The 23,130-nt window shown below is 42.9% G+C and overlaps 1 protein-coding gene and 1 long non-coding RNA gene across 2 annotated transcripts in view; one reads left to right on the top strand and one right to left on the bottom strand.

Moving 5' to 3' along the window:
* The window catches only part of ZNF644 (zinc finger protein 644), an 81,908-nt gene extending 67,948 nt beyond the window's left edge, over positions 1-13,960 (bottom strand). Inside the window, exons 1-2 of the mRNA XM_075039032.1 lie at positions 13,812-13,960; positions 10,917-11,065 (exon numbers count right to left, since the gene is read on the bottom strand). The gene's annotated coding sequence lies outside the window, so the exon portion shown is untranslated. The remainder of the gene's footprint in view (positions 1-10,916; positions 11,066-13,811) is intronic.
* Positions 13,961-14,612: 652 nt separating this feature from the next.
* LOC142035475 (uncharacterized) overlaps positions 14,613-23,130 on the top strand; it is a 45,779-nt gene continuing 37,261 nt past the window's right edge. The window contains exon 1 of the long non-coding RNA XR_012651898.1: positions 14,613-14,805. This is a non-coding gene — a long non-coding RNA (uncharacterized LOC142035475). The remainder of the gene's footprint in view (positions 14,806-23,130) is intronic.

The raw sequence follows: 23,130 nt of genomic DNA, 5'->3' as shown, positions 1-23,130 counted from the left end.
GGGTGTATGTAACATGGCTGATATTTCTGTGCCTGGTGGGATTTGGGTGCAGACCAAAGAACCCATCTTTCATTATTGGTACTACTTTTTGTCTTAGGCCTGCCTTGGAAGGTGAAGGATCCAAGCAGGCCAGTGTAGACCATCAGGCCTAGACAACATTGTTCCCCTTCCTCCTTCTCTCCCTCCCTCCAGAGTAAAGCCTAGGCCAGGAGATGTGTCCCTGCCCCAGAGCCACCCCCCACAGCTTCCACAGGCCTCCAAGGTGCCCTAAGGGCTCGGCTCTGTGGAAGGCAGGACAGCCCTACCCTGCCAACGCTCGCAGCCAGGAGAGAGGTGCAGAGATGTTCCCCACCACAGGAGAATCCTCCTGGCAATTCCATCTCACTGAGCGCTTGCTCAGACAGTTTTCACTTTGTTACCCCCGAGAAAATGATACTCTCTCCATCCTCACTGAATTATTTTTGGTCCATCTGCACCAGCACATTCTGCCCTTTCTAGGGCAACCTAGCCCCAACTGACAGAAGTGTAGTTACTCTTGATGTTCCCAACAAGGAGGAAAGCAAAAGGAATGTTCAGATTCCCCATGGATTACAGCACTGTTAAAAAAAAAAAAAAAATCCCTTTGTTTCCAGACTGTACTAATCTATTAGGAACCATTGGGCAGAAATACAGTGCAGTATAAAATTCCTTTTACAGAGGAATTCTCATAAGGAAGAATTGAAAACTAAGCTTCAAATCCTCTTGTTTGAGTTTTAAGGACAATACGTCAGTTCTAGGAAACTGTCACTTTCCACTCATCATTTTTAATATGAAAATAATGTTTCTGAAGTTGTCACTGATTTTAGCATAGTTGCTGAGAAAAATTTGGCCCTGTATGCAGTCCACAGACTGTGCATGCAGAATTAATAATCCCGTTAACATTACTATATGCAAATGCTCTGAGGATGCAAAGAGAGATTTGTATTTCAGATTAATATTTTATGGGAATTTTGTGTGTACATGATAAATGAATAAATGGAGGGACACAAGGGGACATGCAGAACATGTGCATCATGTGTGAGAACTGCATTAATTCTTAAATGTTTGCAATGGCCACAAGATGGTTAAGAAACAAAAAGACTTATTATTGTAATTACAAAGGAGGAGAGAATAAGAGAAGAAAAATGAGAGATCAAGAGGGCTGTTTCATGTTACAGTTTCTCCAGCTGCAGAGCTGGCTTGAGAAGTTCTCCAGACCCTCCTGCCCTCATCCTTTCTACCCTATGTGCCTTCCCCTGGCTGCAGATTACCATCCCTTTAATTCTGCTAATTCAACTATTTGCATGTTCAAGCTTTAAACCAGCTCTTAATTACAACATGGAATCACACCCTTAGTCTACTTGGTCTCTCATTCATTTTCAGCTGCTATATAACAAGGGGCAATACCATATAAAACCTCAGCACTAATACAGTGCTCTGGATATGAAAAAAGAGGCATGTCAGGGAGACTGAGAACAGGTCTCAGAATTTGGGGGTTAAAAAGGAGAGTTATTTGCAGAGAACCGTCACTGGTTCCCCACTGTTTCAGCTTCTGGGTCACCCTCTTCCCCACCTCTCCAGTTGTCCTTATTCCATTGAAGTTTTATTGCTACTTTGGAATGACACGAAGCTCTCTCACGCTTTAACTATAAGAAATGTAATATTGTATTTGTCCAAAAATCTACATGAGTAAAAGAAGATCCCTGAGGGGATATTATTAACTGCCTGCTACTTATCATTGATGGTTATTCTCTGAGACAACTCTCCTGTTTAATCTTTATGCTCTTGACAATAACCCTTCTCTCTTTTTGATCAAGTGTTTAATTTTCTTGAAAGATTTTCTCCGACTTTAGTTATTATTGAAGGGGATTTTAATTTTACCCCAACTCTTTAATGGCTAAATCTTGCATATCCACTATTTCAAATAGGGGTATTTCAGTTACTCTAAGTAAATAGTTCAAGGATTTGGTCTTGATAGGTAGCTGGAAAATTTCAAATCAAAACAAAATTGAAATTGCAGTTTCTTTTCCACTTCAGAATAGAGTTTTTAGTCTCCCTGAGTGACCTGTCAGTGTATTGGAATAAGAAATGGATACTGCTAGACTGCTACAGAGCATACTCCCATGTCAGCAGAGTTTCATCAGCATGAGTGGCAGCCCTGTATGGGAAATCAGTTAGCTGGTTATTTCATCTGCAGCTGATCAAAGATAAACAAGATAAAAAAGACAAGCAAAGGGAAGTGGTGATGTAGAATGTATTCTTACTTTCCTAGCCTCCACAGGCAATATTATTGCTAAATTTCCTCTAATTGTTTATAGTAGAACTTTAAAGCATAACAGGAGAGAAAAATAAAGAAAAAAACAGTAGAGGTTCAGCAGAGAGCAAAGCACAGAAAACCTTGAAACTTGCTTGCCTTCCCTTCTCACAAGCATCCTCAATCCTTCCCCATTGTCACTGCATCTCCACAGCCCACTGGAACTCCAGATCACGGGTAAATACCTAATAATATAATAGTTACATTTAGGGCAGCCCATAGAGCAGGGAAAGATTGCACCATAGGACTGAGAGGTCTTTTGGGGAGGCTTGTTTTGTTTTGTCATACTGGGCACTCCTGTTTCCAGTGACCTTGTTGTCCACAATAATTACAACAGTTTACAACAGTCTTCTGTTCCTGGAGCCAATAAATTATTAGATTGGGCCCATGATTTTGAAACTCTACTCTGTATTCCCAATATTGGCTTATTGTCTTTGCTTGTCTGATCTTAACCTGTGTGAGTGGAAGCACAGAGCCTCGTCTGCTCCCTCCTGTGCAGCCACTCTCCTTTCCTGGTTCCAGGTTCAAAATGGGACCTTGGCACATCTTTCTTACAGCCTGAAGCAAGACAGTCGTTCACTTATCTTCCTCGCCCCTTTTCCACAATGTCCCATCCTCAGGTTACCCTCCTTCCCAGCATGGACTTCCTCACAAGATGCAATCAGAGAGGTGCCAGGAGCTGCATAGGACACAGCTGCTCCATGACCAGGAATACAGGTGAGGAGAAGACTTGAGTGCAAATGAGCAGGGCCAAATGCCTAGTTAGCAGACACTAGAATATGCAGATCTAAATCTATACATCTGAGCGTTAAGTTTCCCCATCTGTAAAAACAATGTTGAAATACTTCCCTATTTCTCAAGAAAGTTACCAGGCTTAATAAATTAATTAATGCTTACATAATACCATATTGTCAGAATCTTCTCCCTAAATCAACATGTTTTCAAATATTTCAGTTGATGACAGAAATTAATTTTACAAACAGGTACAACACAGACTATAAACACTGGCTAATAATCTCAAGATGATCCCCTTAAGATTAATCTAATATTGCAAAATCTTTCAGAGTTAGTATTTATTTCCCTTGTTGCATTTCTGTTGAGGCAGTTGGACTCAGCAGCCCCATTTGCTTTCTCAGCATCCGATGCCAGAGTATACAACAGTATGGGTAGAAAGAACACAGCGCGAGAGAGATGTAATTACCAAAGAAATGGAGCAACAGACTTAAAAAGAGCATGATTCTCACAGCAGGTCAGCTGAAGTGGCAGCTGTGCATTTCTGGGATAGTACCAAGTGTCCACTACCACCTTACAACAGCCTTGTGGCTTTAGATTTTATCCCTGTTGACTGAAATACATAAATATTTTCTAACAGTACCATTGCTTTTCAGAAAGTACTGGTTCAGCCCCAGCATAGGACAAACTCTCCAATACTTCAATTTTTCTAATCTCCAAGGCTCAAACCAGAGATGTGTGGAGAATCTTTGTGTGCTGCCCTTCACACTTGCATTCAAATCTTCCCTGCTTAATGAGCCATGGGCTGTTGCTCTCAAACAGAGGACATTAACAGTTCAGAAAAAATAAGACCCTGCAGATTAATCACCTGGCTTCTTCATGGGCCCAATTCCAATCAGCAGACAGTGTGAAAGCAGAGTATCTCCATATACACTGCCTGACTGATAAGCGTATTAGTTCATTGCTACGCCTGGATTTGACGAGCATATAGCATATGAGTCTTATTTCATTGTTTATTTCAAATGAATACCACAGGTCTCCAAATGTCACTATATTCACAGAACCTAACAACTGTGCAGCCATTACATGATGTCTTAGCCTTCCCCCTTCTCTGTGCCAGTAAAACAATATCTATTTCATGCTTCTTGATTTTTAAAGTGAATGTTTTATTGCTTTCTGAACAGCACTTAACTGCTAGGTATCACTTCTGAGTCCACCATGCAGTAATCCTTGAGAAGACAAGGATCTCAATTCATCTTGAGAACTATACTTTGCTGGAAACTGGCCGCTGACTAACGGTATTCCTGCTCCTTGGTAAACCACTAGTAGCTTTATTGTTACTTGGCCTCACCACTCCATTTTAGTACAGGAGGGATAGTATGAAAAGGAAACAGGATTAAGTGTTGGCCAAAAGGATGGCAAACCCATCAAAAGCCCTTTGCCAAACCTTTGACCTAGCATAGGCAGGACACAGTGCTTAATTTTCTGGAAACACAGAGAGGAAACAGCCAAACAACCAGCTATGTTGTCAGCACTATTTCCCCCATCCCACAGCACAATAAGCCCAGAAAAGACAAATGGAATATGGCATTAAACAGTTAAAGAGACCCAAACTGCTCCAATTTATGTAATGACAATACCCTCCCATCACCATAACCCACCTCTTCACCCTGCCCGCCCCAGCTCTCCATGGTTCAGGAGACTTTTTGAACAGAGTGATTCTAGCATAACATGAAGGAAATACCAGCTCTATCTTTTGATCATTTCTTATTCATCTCCTGTCTCTGGTTGGGTCAAATCTCAGTCTCACTGAACTCCTGATTTAGCCTATTAGCAGGGAACAGTGAACTCCCATCCTCATTTCTTTCCTTCACATATCTACTAGCTTGTTTCCCATGTTTCCATTTTTATAGCCCTTAGAGGCTACAGGAGCGTGTTGCTTTGATTGCCTTTACCTTATCCTTCCTATAGATCATGCAGGTCAGTGGCATACCTGGAATAAACTGGGACTGTTATTTCAACTGTCAGTCACGCTTCAGCTGGAAGGCAGAGTCCTGTTAGCAGGGAGATTGAAGCACTGCAGAGCAAAGCAGAGGACAGTAGTGTCTTTGATGGCAACTGTGTGCTTCAGCTCCCACCTGTTAACAGGTATCCATGGGCACCGCTGCTCCCCTGGCACTGTTTCCCTTTGATCATGTTATGTTGCTATTGGAACATTTCAGTAAACAGGGCCCAGAGCAGGGTGTATGTGCTTCTGTGACCACGCACCACAGGCTAGATCCTCCACAGACTAGAAGTCAAAAAAAGCTGCGGTGTTTTCCTGAGCTGAGAATTTGGCCCTATATTCTTAATGTTCCTCTGCCACCAAGCGGGGCCTCATCAGGCAAGATGCTGAGCAGTGTTTGATTAAGACCAGTGTGAATGGAGTACACACAGCACCACAGATTCCCCAGAAATGGTCCTTTACAAACAACCACCTGGATGCTACAAAACAAGCCACATGTGGAGACCCCATAAATACAAAGGCACTTCAAACTGGACATCTTTGTAGACCTTCAGCCTCTGCTGGGGTCACAAGCCCTGGATTTGGGCACATCAATTCATCACTTCTTTGAACAGGCAAAAACACTGCTGAGAGGGATACAAACATGTTTGCTTTAGGATGACGCATAAAGACTCTGCCTGGAGTCTCCCAAACAAGCCTTCCCTTTCCTTTAGTGGCATGCGAACAGTGCACACTACATGCTTTAAATGGGATTCGAGTCACTTTTTTCATTGCTACTAGAGCAGGTACTGCTGAAGATAAAAGCAACTGTCTCGGAAGAGCAGGTATGACATCTGGTACATAGCACCAAAAATAAATCTTTAACTTCCTCTCATACCTGCCAAACCTGCTCCAAGGAAATAAACCTGGGAAATATTACAAATACACACTTCTCTCTGATTTCAAAGGAAGAACTGACCTATTTTTTCTTTGCCCATTTTAAACATTTCCTATGACAAGATCAGTTTGCTAAAACAATGGGCTATGTTTGGAATAACCACAATCATAAAAGAAAATTGCATGCATATGAAAAAGGCAAGTGGCCTGGTATTTGCACTGGAGGTAATTCACGCTAATACCACTATTTATAGTGCAGCAGCACCTTAGGGACCCAGTCATGCTCAGCACACCTACTTGGTAAGCACTATACAAACATGAAATCTGATAGTCTCTCCCCTGTAGTGCACTCATACTTGTGATTTATGGAAACTGGTTGTGTAACGCTATATAATTTGGGAGTGGTCCTTAGCTAAATTATTTTCTCTGGTCATATTTGTGTAATAAGTATTTTCCATATCCTTTCAATAGCTGACCTGGCTTACAAGTAGACAAGAGATTTGTGTATTGGTGAAGATGACCTACTTAAATCAGGAACAATTAAAGACCCAGTTCCTATTTACAAGCTTGGCTAAGGAACCACACACATACAAAAATCAAATTGAAGAAGCCAGGAGATGTTTCTCAGTGCTACAATTCTGGTCATACGGGAGGGTCTATGAGGGGGATCAAAAAAGGAAGTGCTTGTGATGCAGTATTAGCAATGTAAATAGGACACATTTGGAGGCTGTCACCATCCTGATCACTCGTCTGCTTTTATTAGTCCTCATTCTTTATTCTTATTGTCTTTGGTTTTCTGTGCTTGTTGTTAAAGTTAGTTATGTTATAGGCATCTGTTTAGCATATTCTATATGAAAATGCAAATGGAGATGAAAAACAGTAAAATAAATATATGCAGCTTCCATGTCATGTATATATTTGACTGTAGCATGTCAAATTCAAAAGAATTGTTCATCACTTTGAAAGTCTGCTTGTTCATTATGTGCATTACTTTTTTACCAGCAGATGGCAGTTTACCATTATTTTAAATAGGTTATTTTGTTAATATCAGATATTTTAAAGTTCTAAGTGGTTGGTAAAAAGCTTTGAGCTCATTTCAAAGTTAATTTTGAATTCAATTTCCTTCTGCATCATCCCCTCTAGAAAAAGTAATCAGGACTGGGCTATTTGTTTCAGTTTACAGCCCTGCTGCTGACCGAGGCTGAACACTATCTATACAGTTAGCTGACAGCAAGTTCACGCAGCACCAGTGGGCATTACCCAGCTCCAAACACTCACTGCTGCTACTAGCCCCCTGAGGCACGCTTTACACTCCTTAATTCCCAGTCTGTGCTTGGGGAGCTGCACACAACATTATTAACTCTAGTAGCAGGGGCAACATGAAGGATGTGACTCTGTACAAAGGGGCCAGTGGTTTATTTGCTGCTGTGTGCCTGGACACTGTCTGAATTTTAGGTAACAAAGAGTTAAAACTACCATCCGGGCGATGCTGCACTGCCTCCTGCACTGCAGCTGAGGAGGACCAAGGGCACAGGGAGTCTCTGCCAGGAGATGAAGCCTGCAGGCCGCTTTCAGAAATCCTGCTGCTACCCGAGGCCATCCTTTAACCCAGTCAGAGGCGCAGCTACGAGACCACCTCCCCTGGCCTAACAGAGGGCTGAGAATGAGACCTTTCCTAGCAAAAAACTCTAGCAGTGAGCACAAGCAAAATGAAGGGATGGGTCTGTCAGTCCAACGCTGCTTTAACACCTGGGCAGATTCACCCTGGACATCATCTGACATAAGCAGCCCTCACAGGCACACCAGTGCCATCCACATCCTAAACCCAGGCACCAGGGAGAGACTCACGCACCAAGAGCCTCACTCTCCACTGACCCTGTGGTGATATTGCTCAGTCTGTGTGAGCTCATGTTCCCTTCCTGCCCCAACAACTCCCTCCTTTGTGTCAATACGGGCATTCAGGATGGCCTGATGAAGCAACACAGTAGCTCACAGTTGGATTTGTTCCCTCATCCAACTCTGCCACCCACCACAGCACACAAATGCTCCTTTTGGCAGCATCACCCACAGAGATTTTTTGCTGGATTAAAGCAATCACATGACCCCCAGCTTCTCACAGGAGCAGCGCCAAAATGGCAACAAAGAGCAGAACTCCCCTCACCTTACGCCACAGGTGTGCCAGCATGGTCTTTCACAATGTGATGGTATTTCAGGCACACATCCATTTCTGCCAACTCTCCAGCCACTGAGCACAATGGTGGGTTGGAACAGACTGTACAGAGAGTGGGAAGGAGGAAAGGGCTTCCCTCACTTGCCCACAGGCTGGGGACAGACTGGTTTTGTGGCTGGGTTGGGATTTTGTTAATTTGTTTTTTTGTTTTGCTTACATGGCAAACTGCCCCTTCCCTAGAGCTGCACAGGTCCTTTCAAGTCCTGCAACTTTTGAATTTGTGTTCCTTGTATTCTCACACTGAAGTGGCAAACAAGAGATCCAGAGATCATTTTGCATCTGTTAAAGAACTAAACAAAGCTCAAAGTTCCAAAACAATGAGTACTAATACACACCAGTCTGTAACCCATCTTGGGAATGCAGTGTTTTCTTTTACAAGCAGTCCCACATAGCCTCTTTTTAATGATCTGCAGAGACACTGAGAAGTTCACCAGCGGTATTAAATTAGAAACTAAAACCAACATAGAGCGCAGATGTGTTATACAAATGGGCAAACAGAGATGAAAAACATGAGAAGGAGAAAGGAAATTTGGGAAAAACAGGAGAGCATTAGAGTGTGGGGAACAACAGGACACATGTATACGTGGTATCAGGCACAGATTCATCAGGGGAGATCAAAAATGTGCTAAGGGAAACACTTCAGCTGTAGCGGAGGAAAGACTAACAGGTCTTTTCTCTCTAATGCTAAAGATTCCTGAAGATGCAGGATGCTGGTTACCCATTGTGGTGAAGCCCTCATGGGCAGAGCTGTGCTTGTAAAATAACACTGACATAATTCCAACAGCCTTTTGTTGGAACAAATAGCAAATGCAAGTATTTATGAATCACATAATGACTTTTTAGCCTTTGATATTTCCCAAACAATCATTATCGCCAGAAAATACATGCTGATCAACCTCTCTTCTTCATGTGGGCAACTGCATAAGCAAAGCAGATGTCCAAGTGAACCTGACATCCTACCAACTTTTGTTTCCATCTGAGAAGTACTTTAAAAAGCATTCAAAGTAGGTTTAACATCAGTTATTACTCTGTTTGATTACTGCATTCCTAAGATAATGGATTTCAAAACTGTATTTTCCAGCTGAAGATTAAAGAGCCACTTCTAAGCCTCCTACCTTCTTTAATAAAGTAAGATTCAATCTAGTCTCAAAAGTTGAACATTAACATAAAGGAGATTCACTGTCACCTTAGTAAGTGTTAGCAGCCATCATTTAGCATTCCCATTACCTTCCCACCCAAACCTCACCTGCTCATGTTGAGAAGGAAAATGGATTTCTTATACCCACATGCCACCTTCATCTTGCAGATATTCAGGGATACCTACCACTGTTGGACCCCAGCTTTTCTGCTCTGCTTCACAGAGTGAAAGCAGGTTTGTGCCTCAGGGCAGAAAGAGGGCAGCTTTTCACGCCTGTGATGCACAGGTACGCACTCCCCCCCCCCCTCCTCGCATTCCACCCCCCCCACCCCACCCCCCACCCCCCCCTGACATCCTGAGCAGCCTGCTCCCCCTCCAGGGAGGTTGCTGCAAACAGGGAAGAACACTGCTGGCTCACCGCATGCCCAATGTGCAAATAGCATCCAGCCACATTTGATGCTGTGGTATATACTTAGCATTGGAAAGTAACACACATTCCTTCAGAGTGCAAGGCAAGGGAATCTTTTAGTTGCCAGATCATGCACATCAGCAAGCAGTGAAAGTCTATTTAGCTAGCCCTGCACTTCTTGTATACACATTATCACCTTCATAGTGCAGGCACAGAGCCCCAGCACTTGCTTATGACTACAGCATACATCTCCAGAAACAGAGGCGGAGGGAAGAAGGAAGAGAGACAAGATGTATCTCTTGGCAAGGTGCAGAGCTGGGCGCTCTCGATCTCACCTTGCAGAGCCAAGAACAGGTTAGCTCCTGGCTCTGCTGCTGGAGAAAACAGAGGGAAAATCCCACATCTGATGAGAATCCGGAGCAAAACTATGCTCCATGGATTTTGTCTGAAATATGGCATTGCCTAAATCAGGTCTAATTGCCACACAATACAGGATGGAGCATCTCTTTAATTCCCCCAGAATTTGTCCCAAAGGCTGAACACTGTTGGCCACTTCATAATCTTGTGCACTGAGTCATACTAAATCAGTAGCAGGACTCAGCCTAGGTTTGCCACTCTATGAATGTGTACTGCCCTGGGAGGAAGGAAGAGTTGCAATCTGAGCCTAAAAGCCAGGGTGTGCATTTCCTCCCCCCCGCTTTATGCCAAAAGCAGCGCAGCAACCAGGTGGCTTATCTGCCGTCAGCACCTTCTGTTTTTCTAAGTTTTCTATCAGGGCACAGAGAAGCCATGATGCTGAAGAACTACATTATCTCACTTTGTACCAGACTTTCCACCTTCCTCTGTGACTTACCATACCAAAACCTTTGCCATTTGAGTGATATGGAAAGCAGGAGATGAAGGCTTAAAATCTGAACTTTTGCCTAGAATATGCAGCAAATGTCTAATTAGAAATTAATACTTAGGAGCTGCATTCCTCTACTATAATTTGTTCTGCCCCAAAGTATCACTACAGTGTCACTTAGAAGACAAGAAGGGTTGAGGTGAAGTCTCTTAATAGAGAAACATAGCAGAGTACCACGTGGGGAGCAGAAGCAGACTGGAGGCTGACAGTACTTGGCTCTACAGAGACGCCGGCCTGCAGGACAGGGACAGAGGAGCCCACGGACAGGAGAGCTTCGAGACATTAAATACCTGGTGGCTGAGAGCTGGTGCAGCTGCAGCAACCAAGAAGGGTTTGTCTTCATCTGCTGAGCAGGGCTGCAGGCTCCTTCCCGGTGGAGGCGGACATGGGTGCGTCACGTGCAGCAGTGTCCCTGGAGTCCAGCTTCCTGCAGCGTGCTCTGCAGAGGGCAGCAGCTCAGTCAGCGCAGGAACTGCAGCCAGTGAAAAAAACCCGCAACGCATCTCACTGTGAGGATGTCCCTGAACAAACATCTCTGCCTTTGCCTGTGGGTTTCTGGGTAGAACTAAGTCCTAGAAATGAGTGTCTCGAACCTGGCACCGCAAAATGGAGCTTCCAAATACCTGGATGCTTAAAAAAATTGCACTACAATGTGTATAACAAAGTTGGGTTTTATACATATGGCAGAAATTCAGGATTTGACTGTGTGTGTAAAGGAGGCCATGTCCCATCAGAAGCCAACTTATGATTAAAACTGGGAACAAAACAAGGCCTGCACACTTACTTAATGGAGAATACCCTCAAATGAAGCAAACAGCTGAAACAAAAAGAACGATTAGCGTCAAATCCCCTTTCACCTCCTAGCAGTATGTAAAAATGTGAAGGCCAAACTTAGGCAGAGCGGTTGGTTTTGTGGCAAGTTTTCTCTAAGAAAGTTTTTAGTCCAGCATCTGAGGAGATCTTTGGACAAGCTGCAGACTTACGTACACTGAAGTTGTTCTACTTGGTTGGGGTGTGGGACAAATGCAAGACTAATTCTTTAGCCAGGACTCACCTACTGTGGCAAATACAATGAATTAAGAATATGCTGACTGGGTCAGTGGGTCCTATAAATTACAAGTGTTGCAAGGGTTACTAACAAAAGAAACTGCAGGATATGCTGGGTTTCATTTACAGCTTGTATACTGAAAATAAGGACCCTTACCCAGCAGTGAATTTTGCTCAGTGAAACTCAAAGTTTAAGTAAATGCAAATAGCCCACACTGAAAATGTGAAAAATAAACAAAGTATCATTTAATTTAATTTGAGGGCCCAAGCAAGTCATTCGCAAGTCTGTTTAATGTTTAGGAAGAAAAAGCCTTAGTTCAGTCTCTACAAATGGTTTTAGTTACTTCTGTGACTTTCCATCTCTTGAGGATAATCTGCTCCTAATAAGGACAATTGCTTAGATTTATTACCCCACTGAGGTCTTGTTAAAGATCTAACAAAAATCCTATTTAAATGAAAAGGACAATAGAATCTTTAAAGTCAGCGTAGAGTTTAATTAAAACCTGAAACAGAATCCATGTCTTTATGCATAAGAAAAGCAAAAACAGATTTCAAAGCTGTTAAACTACATGTAATTGGCATAAACTATCCATTGAGCCAAAGTAAAAAAAAAGTAGGCTATCATATGGAAATCGGAGTCTATTAATAAATAACAAACCTGATACATGTGCGTAGTGCCATATTTTTGCATGCATTTTTTAATTTGCCTAATTTGCTAGGCATATCTTAGAGCAAACATGAGACACACTAGCTGTTAAGTTGAACATATCCAAAAGGGACAAAAAAAGACGGATTGAAATCAATGCATTAACATGCACCAGCATTTAAAAATGTTTCATAACGTTCCCAAAGAGAGCATGTAAACTGCAGCAGTCTCAGTGCAAAACTGCTGGAATCTGTGTTCCCACGTAGTCATTATTCACACATGGGAGTATACAGTTCCTACAGTCATTTTTCATGCATGAATAGTTTAAAACCCAAAATCACTGACATAAATACACAAGGGGGACCTCCCTTTTGAAAGTTAACATCTTATGAACTCTGAAAGGGAATGTGAAGATAGATACCAGTGCACATGCTGACACAGCTCTCCTGTAGGGAAGGGTCTGTGCAGAGCTCTCCTGCAACCACAGGCGCACCCAAGCCATCCGCAGGCTGAGAGCCACCACTGGCCACTCGGCCACCAGCTGCAATGCCAAACCCAGCAAGGTCAGGACAGGACAGAGCAGTGCAAAGCAAAGTCTTACCACTTCTCCCTTCTCCCCACCAGCATGCAACTGAGGCCACGCATGTAGGGAAGGGAGGTCAGCCCAACAGCTGCCTTGGGCATGCAGTTTCCTTTTCAGGAGATAATAAATTCTGAGACAAAAAAAAAATAATCCCATAACCCATTTCTGCATTAAAGAAAAGACACTTTTCCTTCTCTTCTTTTCCACGATAAAGGATGATCAGCTGGCTGGGGGCAGGCAGACACACAGACGGGCCCTGCACAGAGAGGAAACGCACACAAAGGCAACTGCGGCAGCAGTGAGTGTAATGCAGCAGCTGGAAAAGGAGGTAACAAAATGGTGGCCCTCCCCTCCTGGCTGGCTCAGCTCGGTAAGAATGACAAAGCAAAAGAGTCATTAGGGAACTCCAGCTCTGAGGTGGGTCACATGACTCTCTCGTCTGGAAAAATTCTGAGAGGATGGTATGTTAACCTTCCCTCTGCAGCATGTCAGTCGCTCATTTAATGATTTAATCAGTTTTGTTAAAATACACTTCAAGCCCACAGTAAGTGGCCATCTTCTTACTTAGGCCTTTCCCCATTTAAAATTACAGCTCTTGCCCGTGCTATAGTATAGTCGGCACCTGTGCTTTTAAGTTGCCTTTTGAGTGTTCAGTATTTAGGGCCATCTCTTTTAAGGCCAGAAAAACCTGCCTAAGGCCAGCTGCGTGCCCAAGCCAGCGGGTCCCTCAGAGGCCTGGGGACGCGGCGGTGGCAGCCCAGGGTCCCTGCCGGCAAGTCTTCGTGGCACCCCTTCCCACTGACGGCTCTGCCATCTCATACTGCGGTGACTTGAGAGGTCTTTGGATAAACACAGCGAAATACAGCATGGCCCGGTTACAACATAAGCTTCGCAATACCTCAAACTCACCTTGCACCCGGTGCTACTAAACACCAAGGCGGAGGGCACAGCAACACGCGAGTGCCATCGGCTAATTTAACCCAGCACCGGGACTGAAGCGTACGGCCAGCTCCGGGCCGACGACCCGCCGGCGGGCGGCGGGCAAGATGGCTGCCGCCCCGGGCCCCGCCCGCCGAGCGCCAGGCCGGGCCCGCCCGTCTCCATGGCGACGGCCGCGACAAAGCGGGGCTCGAGGAGACGGGGCGCGGCGCCCGCGCCCCCGCCGCGGCCAGGCGGCCTGCGCCGGGCCCGGCCCGCCGCCTCCTCCTCCGCCGGGGGCGGGGGGACGCCGCCCCGCGGCGGCGAGCGGCCAACCCCGACACGTGCCCCGGGGCCCGGCGCCCCGCGGGGAGCCCGGCGCCGGGGCGCTGTACCCCTGCGCGGGGAGCGGGCTGTCGGGCAGCGTTCAGCCCGGCGGCGCCTTGGACCACCCGTCCGCCTGCGGGAAGGAAACGGGGCGGCGTCGCCGCAGCACGCGACGGCGGGTTTCCGCGCCCAGTTTGCGCAAGGCGGGCGGGAGATCCCTCGGCGTGCCTCGGGCCGGCGACTGGGAGCCTAAGGAAGAAGGGGAAGAGTCCAATACGAGGCCCGTGTGAAAGACATATTAGAACACTTAGCGTGCGGTGCATCCTGGGGGTTGTATTCCTCAACGACCCTTTTAAAGACGTATCTTCTGAAATCTCTTGTCAGAGTCTGTGGGGAAGCACAGATGTTTGCAGATGTTAGCCAGTACTTGAAATTATATTGCCAATTCCTTTTGGTGGCAAAGAGCTCATTTCCCATTCCATCCGCATAGCAACTGGAAATGTAAATTTAATGCTCTTCTTTTTTAGCTCTTTCACTAGAGATACAAAACCTGGCACAGTTTCAAGGCAACGTGGAAGGCTGTGAAGCTCGATGAAATCTTGGAGCGTCTCGAGCACTTTCAACCTCCTCTAAAGCTAACAAGCAGAACCACATCTTGGTGAGTTATTACTAAGCTACAAATAAAAAATACAATTGAAAATACATTAATAGCCGCCAATGGCAATTCCAAGCAGGATTTAGGTTCTCTGTTTTATTAATGTTATGTAGTTCACTTGTCATCTACATGAAACAAAAGCTATTTTCCAATTTAAGGATGAGTGAAGTATAACTGTGGAAGATAACATTTTAGTCTGCTTTGCTCTTTGCACACATGTGCTTTTTTTCCAGTGGTAACAGCATTGCCAAGAGATAAGAGACACGCTTCTCAAAAGCAGGGCGCAGTGGAGTGGAGATTACTCACGCATTTGTTTTAACTAATTTCACACAACAACCCTACAGAACAACGGGATTGGCACAACAGCTGGGCAGTACAAGGCAGGAGCAGAGCTCAGCAGCATCAACAAGCTTTTCTGCCAGAACATGCTTAACACAGAATTGCACTCTGAGTGAGTACTTTCATTACTGGTTAGTTTCCCGTGTCTACACAAGCATGTTCCAGTCATACTAACTGCCAAAAATGTCTGGCCAGTCAGTGCAACCTTGTCTAGCAGTAGAAAACATGGCATCTGCATAACATTTGTCCATAGGAGAGACAGGGCAAAATACAGCCAATGAAGGTAAGGAATGTCCCTAACTTAACATGCCTACATTGCTCCAGAAGCCTCAGTGCTTCATGTAAGCAACAGATGGTTCCTAAAGCTGTGCCTCTGAGGGAGGCAATACTTTGTCCGGTGTTTTTTCCTCTTGTTTTTTTTTTTTACTTACAAGATGAACTGAATTAAGTCTTAGGCCAGATGCCCCACTCCCACATTAAGAGTCATGGGAGGGACTTTTTATTAAAAACACATCTATGAGAGGCTTCCTTAGTAATCTTACCCTGTTGGGGGAATGAATTGCTGTCCTTGTCCCAGGGTAAGCTCTGAGGAGGGGGCTGATGCTGGATACATGGCTGCTCTGCATGCCTTCCCTGATCCAGAGCCATGGGACTCTCCTTGCAGGCCTGTATCATGATGTTTCCATGTCTGACACCAGCTCTACCTATGGCTGCAGTCACAGGTTTTTCAGTGAACACTTAGACAGCTACAGCACCTGACACTATCAGCCGAGCACTTCCAGAACATATAAAGGAATACAGATAAAGTACTTCCTTCTGTGCATCATCCCACCCCAGGAAAGGAAATCACAGGGCTTCAAGTAAGCAAAAGGTGCGGCCTACCATTAACCAGGGCCACAAATACAAACATTTTGGTGATTAACTCAATGGATAGGTAAATGTTTCAGTGCTAACACCTGAAACCTTGAAATTGGATGACACGTTTTAAAATTGGATGACACGTTTTAAAATTGGCCTCCGAGTGACAAACAACCCAGGAGAATATATAGCTACTTTGGAAAGGGTTAATACAGATTAAATCCAGGCAATAGCAGATGTCAGTGTTACTCATAAACTCTTCTGCTCCTCAGATCTGCTCTTCCAGAAGAAAAGCACTTTAAGAACGTGACAGACACTTTGCTTTTGAGCACACTCCAGTAGACCTCATATGTACCTGAGTGAGCAGGAGTTCACTCCAGTGAACAGGCCTGTCCCACATCTGTTACAACTTACCCACTTGTGGGACCAATTATCTCTGTAAAGCTAAAACCAACCAACCAAAACCAGAAAAAGGCAAGGTTTAAGAGCAGTTAGGTCTTTTTGATCCTATCCACAGCGACCTTGAATTAGCAATTGTCTTTAGGTAGAAGCTTTTCCTTCTCATAAGCACGCCCACAGAATCCAGATTTTTAAGAGCAGTTGTTAATAGAATGGCAGGACAGAGCTGTTCTTTAAATCACAAGAAGTGTGATCTTTTGGAGAGCTAGATTAAATAGAAAAGCTTGAAAATTAATCTCCCCATTGTGTCACTGCAGGGTAGATCTTTCTTTCCAATCTTACTTCCAATCTGAGAATTTCCAAATGGTTCACAGACCATCACAGACACCCCTTAGCCTGCTCTAGGGAACCCTGATTTCTCCTGTCACTTCTAAAGCTTGGCTCTGTCCCACAAGCAAAATCCCAGCTCCTCCATGACACTGCCTACAAGATCTTGGCTTACTGCATTTCCCTTCTCTACCCGACTTGGGAGTGTCAGATGTCCCCACTCCTGAGTTCCTCTCCGAAGAGGAGACATCTGCCTCTTCTCCCAGTAGCCCAGAACACAGGAGGCAAACAGGAGCCTTCCTTGCAGCCTTCTTCATGTCCTGCAAAATTCCCAGTGAACAGAGCATAACAGGCGATACTTCTGCAGTGAACTAAAAGCTGATCACAGACACAAGCAGGGAAAATCCAGGACAGTGGTTAATGTGAGGAACAACTGAAGAGAGACTTGGGTTTTTCTTTGAGACAATCTTTTTTGTTTGCACAGACAGTAGAAAAGCAAAGTTTTCTTGAGCATAGTTGTTTTTAAAAAGGAGGTATTTTCTTTGCTCAAAATTCAAAGGGACACTCAAGTGCACTAAACATAAACATGCTTTTAGTATTTTATTAGGCAAGCTGCTTCTACTGTCACTATGACTAGTCCTATCTTACTGTCACCTTTCCCCCATTACTTACTAATGCTGCATTTCATAGGCATGTACAGGCAGATACACCCAGCTACTAAAACAAAATGCAACAAAGCCTCTACCCAACTTTGGATCTGCTTAAACTGACAGTGAAGCCACACAGTACACTAGGAACTACTTGTAAGTATTCTCAAGAAAATACAAGTAAATAAACCAACAAAACTAGAAAAAAATTTACAGCAGGTCCTATAAGAGTGTTCAGACAAGAATTTAAAGTTACACTTCATTTCTTTTCAGGTTACCGTTTGTTTTGCACTACATTTAAATACTGAAGAATGGTGGCAGGAAAAAATGTTTGTTGTTATTCTCCGTGTGTTTCTCTAGGCACCATAAGACAGTCATTCTCCAGCAAAACTGCAGAGGTAGGCTCTGGTGATAGAATGCATTGAAAAATGATGGCCAGATGGTGGCACAGTAAATGCCCTTCCTTTGAAGGGCTGTAGTGTCTATTAGAAATATTCCTTGTTCCATATGCATATCACAGGATTAGACACATACACTCCTCACACAGAACAACCACCTCCCAAAACACGTCAGCAGAGTATTTACTACCAAATCCAGGAGGAGTTTGTGATTCTAACATTGTCCCCATTAATGAGAAAAATGTCACTATACAAAAGCTCTTTTTTTTTTTCTCCTTCTTATCAAATCCTTCAAATAGCTGATAACTAGCTTTTATAGATTGGAGAGTCAGATAGAATTCTGGATCTATTATTTTACTAAAACCCCAGGGGTCAACTTATCACCTGAAAACCATTTTACATGGACAATTTGACTTTCATGTGGAGTGTCAGAACATACCCTAGATGGAAATCTAAAATAAATTATATGGAATACTGCCTTCTTTGTGCTGAAATTTATCGGTCCCACACTACAATAATTTTGAAAATTGTATCCCTTAAGCTACAGTGCTGAGATATTATTAACTGCTTGAACTGAAAGAGCAGTTCTGATTGGCTGCTATAAATTCTATGGACAGAGACTAATTTCTATTGAACCACATGCTTATGCGAAGCTGTTTTCCACTATTCCAGGCTGCCAACTTTATTTTCTTCTAGAACACACTGCCCATTTTATTACTATCATCCTCAGCATGCACTGTCAGTTTGGTAAATCTGTTCCAGAAGCTAAGAATGGCATCTAAGCTTCTGCTAATATGGTTGCCTGAGACAATCGCACCCGTGAGAGAGGGAGGGAGATCCACTCGTACCTCCTATCTTCCTAATACAGGTTATTTTCCTCACTAAGCAAGCCTCCAGTCTCTGAAATGCATCTCTGTGATGTATCACAAGATAAGCAGACCTATTTCATGGCCCACACTTTCTTAATCACTTCTACTGCCATATTTCTGAAATAAAATTGTTTGATAATGTGTTGATGCTTTGGTGAATGCTCCTTTTACATCTATTAGTACATTTTTTAGAAACCACCCCATTGACCTCAGAGCCTAAAATCTTCATCATTGAGGAGATACTGAAAATGTTAATGATCCAGCTGCTGGGAGACTATTCTTTGAGTAGAAAATCCCAGCTAGACAGAAAAACCTCCTCTAGGCATAACATGTAAGACACAAGAATGGAGCCCTGTGACAGAAGTTGTTTATTTCCTGCACCTAAGTAACCCAACAAGTCTGGACTACAACAGGTAAAATATTACACCACAACCAGAAAAAAAAAAAAAATCAGAATCCTAGTAATAAACTCTACTGCCTCATTTTCATTCAGATAAATTAGTAGTCTTTATAAACTGAAAGAAATTGCTAAAAAGGAAGTTCTGACCTGCACATCCAAGTTTCTGGACAGCACTACTTTCATTTTTTCTTTACTAAACAGTATCAAGCCTCTCCAAGAGGCATTCAGACTAATCACAATTCACTGTGGCAAATCAATCTCTCTGAGTAGACAATCTATCGCTTCTGGGAATGGCATTCAGCTCAGTAAGGCCTTTGCCAAGCAGGGCTTGGCAGGTCTCTTCCAAACCCTTTACTGCCTGGCTCTCCAACATCTTTCGTGTCAGGATATATCTAAGAAGTAGCAGGAACCTGTCAGTAAATGAACACTCCATTGCGAAGTCACAGTCACAGCCTTTCAGGGAGGGAAGTGGCTGGTTGACTGGAACCCTGTGTTCGCTTTCTCTCACACCAGCTGACTTCCCAAGGGTATTCCCCAAGGATCTGGGGGAGCTCTGCCAGCTTGCCTGGGAGTGGTAGGGGTCTGTTCTGCAGAGCTTGGCTTTGCTGGTGCCTAAGCTCTGTACAAGTATTGGTGCTGAAGCCATGCTGAATAGTGTAACATCCAAGTTCAGCACTTAGATGACTACTATGTTGAAGACAGTTAATTATTAAAATAATCAAGTTATACTTCTACTAAAATATCATATTTTAGAGAATTTGTGCAATGAGCTGGAACAACTGGGATAAAATGGCATATATAACTTTAGCTTTGAAACACTTGTTTTTTGGTTTGGCTGTGCATCTCAGTTGGTCAGTGGTGGCCTACGTCAGGCAGAGATTTTAGAAGCATGAACTTATCTTCAAAAGTAAAGATAACCTGAGGAAACTATCTGGGACAGTAAAAGTAATATCCCTGTGTCTGCTTTAATTATATCCTACTATTTATTATAGTGACTAGAGCAAGTTAGCAGGAGTTTTTCTGTCTTACCCAAACAATAGGAATTCCCTCGCATCACAAATTCACAGTACTGAAGGAAAAGTGCCAAGTTTGGAGCTGCCTACTTGCATTAATAAATATTCTGAGCACTTTTAAGTGCTTAAAGTGTTGAGATAAATGTTTTGGAATCTATTTCTACAAATGATAGCTTGATTAGCTCAAAAGAAGAAATTCACAATTTCATAGTGGGCACAACTGACAGAGCCTGAATCTAGCTGGAAGCGTGATCAGGTATCAACATGCAGCATTTTAAAAAAAGTTACACAAGCTGACCTTAATATGTGTGACTATCAGGTTTTCACTCTAGAAATATGTATTTTTCAATATCCTTTTCTGAGCAGAAATCGTGTCATTTATATGCAAATCAGACTATATTCTGCAGCTGTTTCTTCTGTCCTGAAGCCATGGGAATTATTTGCACTTAATAAAGCCTCATAAATAGGTTTTGCCTCTAAATGGGTGGGGGAGCAGCAAATATATCATAGCCATTTACAGTTACAAGCATCTTTTTTATTTTGAAAGTTATATGCATCCTCTAATAGGAAGTTTCACAGTTACAAAAGAAACATTGTTTCATTTATATAAACAAAACACCCTTACAGCCTTCAAACCAAAATGTTTTGCGTTTTTCCTTATGCTCAACTATCTAAAAATGCAGAAATTGTCATGTAGCATCAATCAAAAGGACAGTCTGTATCATCATTACATGCTAGCTCCATGTAGTATATCTTAAATACAGGAAGAAATTCCTTATCTAGGCACTTTTATTACATTTGAAAGAACATATACCTTCTTTATACAAAGTATGTCCACCCAGTATAATCTACTGCATTTCTGCAAAATGTGTAATATTTTCACACACCACCAAAGAGGTGTGCCCCTCAAGTCCTGGCACATGGTAACAATCCATCTAAAAACCCCAGGAGGCCAGACTCAGGAACACTGAAAGCACATCCCACAAGACTAGAATGAAAGTGCAGTGTTTTAGTGTGGTAGCTAGCATACTAAAGCGAATTGGGAAACAACTCTCCCTAACTGGTATAAACTGTCTGGATTGGGACCTCTTGTTAAGAACAGGACATGCAGTGCAGGACTGCAAGTTAACAGTAGCACAGCTTTTCCAGTCACTTCACAACCACAGGGAAGAGCAACAGTGAGACAAATCACTTAGGAGGATGGAGTCCTTACCACAGCCCCCTCCATCTGAAATACCTGTGGAGAGCACACAGAGACCAAGAGTTACAACATTGGGAGAAAAGTGAGGGCTTGGACAGATACAATTTTATCTCAGATAGGTTTAAAGAACAAATACAGAAATATGGTTCAACTGGGGTGGCCCTTATTTCAGCTGAACAGTGGCAGCCCATAAACCACTGCCCTTTTTCTATCTGATTTTTTTCAGTCAAGCTGAGCTTCATCACTGCAAACTATCAGCACACTGTATGTGCCTCAGTTTATTCTCATGTAAGCCTTCAATAAATTCAATGTGCTGTTAGTCCTCTGCAGGAAGTGAATTTTACCCTGACCAGTACCTCCTTTTCTATTTCCTTGTTAAGCAAAGGAGCTAGAAAAAACCCAGGCATTCATGGATCTCATTTCATGGAGATCATTTAAAGATCTGTCAGTAAAACAATTGACATGATACTGCTCTCTTCCTTCTACATAAAAAGCAGAAGGGATGACATGAAGAGGTATGCAAGATACCCTTTCTTTTAGAAGAGATACCACTGATTCTGTCATAATGATGCCTTAGAGAGGTATCATTTGTGCTCTACAAAATGACTGATTTTAACTATTTTTCAGAATGGTGACTTCTGTTCACTCTTTATCATTATGCTGACTGCCTTTAAGAGCACCAACTTTTATAACTCACGTAACTATTCTGTGACAGTATATCTAAGTAAAGATATACCCAAATAACAGTAGTCTGACTTGTCACAACTGCCATTATTATTTTAACAATTACTGTAATGTTTAATCCATTAAAGTCTTCAAATACATAAATAAAGTCTAAGTAATTAAAATGATCATGAGACATGCATACAATTAAAATCATGCCCCAATACATTTACAGTATTCTATATGCTATGAATGTACCTTATACACAGATGTGTCTGGCAACATGTTTAAACACTATACTTATTTTTCCGCTAACAATTTTTGAAGATCATGGGTTTTGAGTGCATATTGCATTTTCTTCAAGCACAGATACGGTTGACCTCAGTTTATATTTTGAAACCAATATATGTGATAGGACAAGGAAGCATATAAGGAAGTTGAAGTTAAATTAAAAGCAGGTATGAGCATGTATTTTATTACGGAGAATCAGACAAGTAAGATAGTAAAATCTGACTTCTTGTCACACTGAATTTTCTTTTACTACTCCATTATGGGAAACGGTATTTTTATAATGTAAATTTTATAGAATCATCCCCAGACTAAAGTCTGTGGCATTCTGCTGTATCCCCAAAGAATTACTTATACAATCCCCCTGATTCAAACTCAAGACGCTCATTTAATATTACAACTCTATGCAGAATGAAAAACAAGAATCCTTTCAGACTTTAACAATGTTTTTATGTATTTTAGTCTGTATTTTATCTATTGGTAGTAGCTTAGTGAAATTTTGTGACGTTATCCTGTTGAATTTAATTAGTCTGTTTTATCATCTGGGCAGCACCTGAAAGGAAGCTGCATGCAGCAACATCACTGGCGCACAGCCATCTCTTGCTGTACAGAAATAAGACTATTCAACTTAGAACAGTTGGATCCTTATGTGGATAAAAGAACTCAGGTGTTTCATGTGCACAAGAAAGGCAATATTCAGTGAGCCTGGCTGTGAATTTACAGCACAGGCTGAATTTACCAGCTTCTCCATGCTAACCGTATGTGGTCACTTTCATCATAGGTAATTTGGCAAGTTCCACCAGAGAGCAATTCAGCCCACTTACAATCTGAATCGTCTTCTGACAGTGTCTGCCCCTATCTAGTGACTACACAAGGAGTCCAGGTAAACTAGGTTTATCAATTAAGGTGATTCAGTTAAATGACTA

The sequence above is a fragment of the Buteo buteo genome, chromosome 10 (assembly GCF_964188355.1).
Source record: "Buteo buteo chromosome 10, bButBut1.hap1.1, whole genome shotgun sequence".
In the NCBI taxonomy this organism is placed as follows: domain Eukaryota; kingdom Metazoa; phylum Chordata; class Aves; order Accipitriformes; family Accipitridae; genus Buteo; species Buteo buteo.
Note: the sequence above shows the minus strand (reverse complement) of the source record. Positions and strands in the feature narration are given on the sequence as shown.